The 7,035-nt window shown below is 40.9% G+C and overlaps 1 non-coding gene across 1 annotated transcript; it reads right to left on the reverse strand.

Moving 5' to 3' along the window:
- Nucleotides 1–5,179: 5,179 nt before the first annotated feature.
- On the reverse strand, nt 5,180–5,311 carry LOC115065532. Its single transcript, XR_003845317.1, has one exon. It is a non-coding gene; the product is annotated as a small nucleolar RNA SNORA17 (small nucleolar RNA).
- Nucleotides 5,312–7,035: the final 1,724 nt, after the last annotated feature.

Consider the following 7,035-nt stretch of genomic DNA (forward strand, 5'->3'; position numbering starts at 1 on the left):
AAGGAAGGAAGGAAGGAAGGAAGGAAGGAAGGAAGGAAGGAAGGAAGGAAGGAAGGAAGGAAGGAAGGCAAGCCAGGAAGTCATGTATAGGACTTTGCATAAATACTTTTTATTTCTCTAAAGTAAATAACAATGGGTAAGACTGGTAGAATTTGATGAGGAGCTGAAGTTGCCTTTGATAATCTATAATCAAACCACTTCCTAATGTTACTACTCTTGTGCAAACCCATTAGAAATGAATGAATGAGTTTTTATTCTCTTTCTCAACTGCTGGGACTACCAATGGTTTTGAAACTCTTCTCTTTCTCTTGTGTGTAAGTTGTACAGTGGTACCTTGAGGTAATAAGTTGTAGTTCCTAATGGCTGGTATTGAATACCCCTTTTCAGATGCTTATCTACCAGCTTTGTGGATTTGGGGATAAATATCTATTCAAGTCCTCTAGCTACTCACTAAAATTAATAGTAACCAAATTACCTATTCAATTTTTGCAATTTCTCATAACTTCTAGCAAAATATAAATACATCAATAATTTCTGTTGCATATGTGATCTAGTAAGTTTTTCTACCAATATGTAATTTGTCTTTGCTTCATATTGAAGATACCTTAGGCAAAACAAAATTTTTAGACTTTGGAAACTAATAATATGTTATTGTTTTGTTTTATGGATCATCCAATTGGTATTTATAAAATGTAGCCCCAAACTAGAATAATAGAACCTTTATTAAAGTGTAATGATCATATTTTCATGGTCATAGTTCTAGACTGGCTATTCTTTATCATTGATCAATGTATCTGTCTCATTGCTAATACCATGCTGTACTATGCTTTTCCATTTAGTTTTAGAACTGATAGTGATCATCTAATAATGGTGTTCTTTTAATCAGCTGTTCTATGTCCTTTGCCCTTCCAGGTAATTTAAAGTTAACTTGTTTACAAAACTCTGGGAAGGCTTTGACTTGGGTTGGGGAATTTCGGTTTTTTGTTTTGTTTTGTTTTGTTTTGTTTTGTTTTGTTTTGTTTTTATCCTAAATCTAAAACTCAAGGTCATTCCTAGAATTTGAAACTTCTGTTGGGCTTTTCTATTATTTATGAATTAATAAAGAATATCAATGTGAACCTCTAAAATAGACACGGCAACATAAACATGTGTTGAGGAAATGCAGTGTAATGTAGTTAAATATGTATGATGCTCCTGGTCTTTGAGAAACTCGTTCTCCACCCAATAAAACAGGCTTGGCCACTGCATTCTAGATTAAAACTGCTATGGGGCTTGAGGAAAGAATAAAATCTCTTCTGTACTCTACTCTCTGAAGATTGGAAACTCCTCCTCATTACCTTCCGGTATTTCTAAAGTTTGTTTTTTATGATCGTCTTCTAAAACTGATGCTAAAGAATGAAAAGAAATCGAAAAGCCAATTCTGTCCCTAATCCCTGTTCCTTCCATTCTTCTCATGATAGATAGCCATGGTTCAGGCGGCTTTCTGCGCCATAAAAACGAAGAGAAAAGTCCTCAGAATCTCTGTGTTCATTATGTACATGTTCCCCAGGTATTTCAGACTTCCCAAATTTTACCAGATTGTGTCCCACGTGAAATAAAAATATTCATAATTCAAACTTTTTCTTCCGTATTTTTTAACTCTATTCTAAATTTTCCCTCTGATGCTGGTAGGACTGTTACAATTCCATTTTTCTGCATTGTATCGTAATGGCTTTCCATAGTTGCTTCTTTCAGGAACCACTTACTTCTTAAGAGCCACTGCATTTGCAAAACCATCAAAGAAGCAATTGGAGCCTCATAAGGAAATCGGGCTGCTGTGGTTGCTGACTTCATATGCATTATCATATCAGGATCTGCTTTTGTAAAGATTGCCCCACCTTGAAAATTCAAAGAATTTGTCTTTTAAATTACTATTCTCCATGATCAAAATTATATTTAAATTTCTATGTCAGAATATTTTGAAGTCAGTGATGAGCTCTAAAAAAAAAAAAAAATTACAGGAGAATCAAGGCTTCTTTACAGAAGATGAGAATGAAGGTCAATTTAACTTAATGCTTTTGAAACATTTCATTGATTCTCATATCAAAATATAACCTTAGAGAAAATTTCTAATAGTAAATTTCCAGGCAAAAATTGAGCATTTGTTTTCAAGAGAACATGTACTCCTTAACACATGGGATGCAGTGTGACAATGTACTATGTGAAGTAAAACATACTTGTCACTGGGTTTTAAGCAGGTTGTACAATAAATGAACTATCATGTAGAGTGACTCCCTTTATAATAGAGATGTTAAATTATTATTGACAGTTGGGTCTTTTTAAAACTCACTTATTAAACAATTATAGAAAACATTGAGAGAGGTTAAACCCAAGTTATTTCTACCTCATGCTTGTGACTTTTGGCATGATTCAGGATCAATATCCTAAGTATCCGTCATCATGGACTCCTCATAGGTCACATTTGTCCTGATTGCCCATTGACTTAGGAGTGCCCTTACATAGTGCTTCAAAGGAAGTCACCCACTCTTGACTTGAAAATGCCTCTGATAGAATTATCTCCAGAGTTCATGAGCACACAAATGTCCCATCTCTGCAGCTCTTCTGCATGTTCACTATTTGTACAATTCAAATGGCATTTCTGAATTTATGAATACTGCTGCCTTCCTATCTGAGCACTAGCTTGCATGTGAATGTGATTATTTGTGACTGTGGTTGGACCAGGAATCACATTTTCTCTTCTCCAGTCTCAGCAGATTGAGCTGCAGTCCTGCAGTTGGTAACATTTTTGTTAAGTTTCTATTGAAATGTTGTTTCCTCCCATTTACTTTGTTGTAATACCCATTAGAAGCTCACTTCCTTTTACATTGTTAAAAAAATTAAAATATGGTGTCTGCTACAATATGCTCTTTTTTAAGCAACATTAAGCTTGATATAAGTATTATATGCATTTTATCCTTGACTTTATCTGGACATTTAGGACTCATAACTATCAATCACTCCTATTGTTATAGTTCATTGTTTTATCATAAAGTGTACACTTTTGTGGCCTATAAGATGTATGGCAGACAAATATGTTATAAAATTTCATATAGCCATTTTTTAAACTTTGTATTGGTTTTTTTTAATTTCATATCATGCACCCCAATCCCACTCATTTCTCCCTCCCCTCATATGTGCCCTCCACTCTCTCAAACTGCCCCCAACAGAGAAAAGAAATCTCATTGTAGAAGTAGTACTGTGTCATAGTATGTCCCACAGTACACCCTTTTGTTTACACTTCTTTCCTTGCATATATTCATTGCAACTGGTCTGGTTTGGTACCAGGCCTCTGGACTCTGCTACTCTTCCAATACTGGACCTCACTGGGACTCCTCTTGGATACCTTGTTGTTACCCTGTGTCATGGAGATTCTGTAGTTTGGGATATATTACCAGCCCCTTCATATATTCCAGTAGTTCATTGATGGGGTAGATGTTGAGATGGACCAATTGAAAGCCCTAGATCTGAGCCTGAAAAGTATGGTTAGCCTGCTGGCCCTATGGCTTACATACCCTCAGGATATTGCAACCCTCAGATCCAGGGCCAGTTGCCCAGGTAAAGAGCAGGGTCCATTCTTCCAAGTGCTGCAGCAGATGAAGGGCAGGACCAACTCTCCTACACTCATGACCCCACAGTCAGCTCTCCCACCAGCAAGGTGGCAATGGGGCAAGGGTGGAGGGGAGCATCTCTCCTTTGCCCACGCAACCACATAGCAGACAAGTTATGGGGCCAGTTCACCCATGCTCACACCCTCAGGGCTAGCTTGTCCACCGAACCCCACCCTCCCCATCAGGGTCAGCTTCACTGGGCTGCCCAGGTGAGGGACAGGGACACCTGTCCTACTCTCATGAATCCTTTGGGGCCAGCTTCCCCACTCACCGACAGTGCCTAGGGCAAAGGAAATGGGAGAAGATCTCTCCCTCCCCATTGCTAACTGCACAGCAGACAAGAAGCAGGGCCTGCTCTCCCACACTTATGCCCCCAGACCTGGCTTACCTGAAATCCTACATCCAGAGACAGCTCTACTGTGCTTCCTGAGCAAGAGGCAAAGCCCCTTCCAAGTGTTATGACAGGTGAGAGACAAGGACAGCTCTCCAGCTTTGATGACTTTGAGGCCAGCTCTCCTTGCCTGCCATAGAGATGGCAAGAGGCAAGGGGGATACCTCTTCCTCACCCATGTCACCAAACAGTGGACTAGTGGGGGTGCCCAGCTGTGCCATGCCTACACCCTCGGAGCCAGCTCACCCTCATCCCCACCACCAGGGTCAGATCTGTGCTGCCCATGCAAGATGTAGAGCCCACTCTCCTAAGTGCTGTAGCTGGTGAGGTGCAGGACTAACTCTTCGGTTCTCATGACTCCAGGACCAGATCTCCTGCCTGCCACTTGTGGTAAGGGGTAAAGAATGAGGAGAATATCTCTCTTTCATCCACAACACCAAAAGGGAGATGAGTGTTAGGGCCAGCTCTCACATGCTCACATGCTTAGGGCCAGTTCACCTGCAACTCCCACAATGTGAAGGGCCACTCTTGCAAGTGTACTGCAGTTGGCTAGGGACAGAGCCAGTTCTCCTGCTGTCATGCCCCCAGGGCCAGTTCTCTCACAACACCCAGCTGAGGGGTGGGGCTGGTTCTGAACAGTCCCCAGACATCAATATGTCTCTAGGTGACAACCCAAACCAAGGAAAATCTGCCTGGCTTTTGGTGGTAATCCACCCTTGCTGCTGCAGGGCCACATACCCAGCCATGGCCCCCCAGTAGCAGCACAGTCAGAACCCCACCGTGGTCCCAAGTGTCATCAACCGGCTACTCACAGCATGCTGTTCCTCACTATTTGGAAGTCTCCAGTCCTGCCTCTCTTCATTGTGCCCACATCCTCCTGTTTCTCTTTTTCTTCCATTTCTCTGCCGCTTACTTGCTCCTCTAGTGGCACCCAGGCTGCCTGAGTGTCTGGGATCATCTCAGGAGTGGCCTCGGGAGTTCTTTGAGCCTCTTGTGCAGTATGACACCAGACAGGAATCATCTCAGGCATGGTCTGCCCATCCACTACCACCCCCTCTGCCATGTGCAGCACCAGACTCAGGCTGGCTCCCTGTCAGGGCTCCCTGGCCTGGTGGTCATCTCAGGCTTGCTTTTCTGAGGGAATATTAGGCTACTGATCATTCAGATGGTCATAGGTCAGAACACCGAGTGTAGACATAGCCTCTCTCCTCTGTGCCACCACTGACAAGCATGTAACACAGCAGCCACACCCGTAGTGCTTCCAGGGGGCAGGTCACATGGCCATTCTTTCCATTATTTCAAAGCCATAATCAGGAAGTCCAAAATATTCCCACATTTAAAGTGAATTCTAACATCACAATTTTGATATTTTTATCAACAACCCAAAAAGACACCATGATTTTATTTTTATGCACATTAGATAAAATTTCTTAAGCATAAAACTCAAGTATTTTTCATGGAAAGCAGGTTATTAGGAAGAATTTAAAGATTTGCTCATGGCAGTGTGTAAAACGAAGGAAAGTGAAGCACAAGGTGGCTAACATACATCGCTCATAATGAGTTTGAGCAGGAAATTGGAATAATTTCATTAATTTTCAAGGCTGGGTTCTTATTTTCTTTAATAGTTACATGATGACGGCAATCACTTTACCTCACAGGTGATAGTCTTCAGGCCAGCATCCAGGGTAATAGAGATTCCTCCTCCACAGTTCCTTACTTTCCCCTGAGCAAATGAGTCATGAAGGGATTGATAAATCCTCTGAGGGCACCCTGCAAAAGCCTGATGAAAGTGAGGCAGCTCGGTTGTGATGGCAACTAATGCATCTTCTGTATCCTTTGTCCTTGAGCCCAAGTGCCATGTTACTCCACTGCTGGACTTGCCTCTAGTCTGTGTCTGGAAATCTGTTCACAAACCAAAGAAACAGGAACAAAGAAGATGAATCAAATGTGACATTTCAGACAACGTGCTGGGTTTCTGGAGCCCCATGAAGACAGAATCTCTAAAAGAGGATTACCTATTCTTTAGCTCCCACACTGTAGCTTCTCACAGTTCCTAATGAATTCAGTGATTTTTGAGCAGAGTTACTCAAAGCAGTGAACAGTTTAGTAATGAAAATGGTCATCTATTTTTATATTTTAAAAAGTGACCTTCTCCACATCTAAATGTTTTCATTGTTTATTGGCTCCTCAAGCACAATGAAACACATGACTCATAACCGAAAAGAGGCTTTGTATAGGCTGCATCATGTGACGGCAATGATGGAGGAGGATGAGTCTGGCTACACAAAGTGTGTCAGTCAATGAATCTGCAGAGGGAATGACTGGAACTGATTAGTCACCAAATGTGACTTCTAGATCCGATGAGCAATTTCAATTCCCACTTGTATTATCCTGACTTCCTTCCAAATAGCTGTATTTTAATAATGAAGTAGAGTCATGCATTATAGAGTCATTGGGAAGCCTCAGATGTCTCCTAACCCTCTTCTTTAAAATAAATCTAATAATAAAAATTTCCTACCTACCCAGTAAGCATCTTGGTTCAAGGTCATACATGGTAGTGACCTTTCCTCAGAAGAAACAATATTGAAATATTTTAACCAATTCAAAGAAGCTTTGGCAGTTTCTGTATCAGATGAATGAGGTTCATGTCTCTATCTCTAACACTGCCTCTCTCAACCCTCTCTGATATACAGGGCCACATGTATGATAAGAAAGTGTCCCAAGACTGAGCTATAGCCCTATACTCCATTTCTCTCTTAAAGATAAATATTCAAGACAGTAGAAACAGCCTTAAGTTATATTTAAGTATATTTATTGTGTCAAAAATGTTGAGGAAACTCAAGCTAATTTTTATCATTTTCTAAGGTATTTACATTTACATTTTTTTAAAAAATTAAGTTGTACAGGAACTAACCAGTACCCCCTGGGTTTGTGTTTCTAGCTGCATATGTAGCAGAAGATGACCTAATCGGCCATCAGTGGGAATAGAGGCTCCTT

The sequence above is a fragment of the Mus pahari genome, chromosome 15, assembly GCF_900095145.1.
Source record: "Mus pahari chromosome 15, PAHARI_EIJ_v1.1, whole genome shotgun sequence".
Classification (NCBI taxonomy): Eukaryota; Metazoa; Chordata; class Mammalia; order Rodentia; family Muridae; genus Mus; species Mus pahari.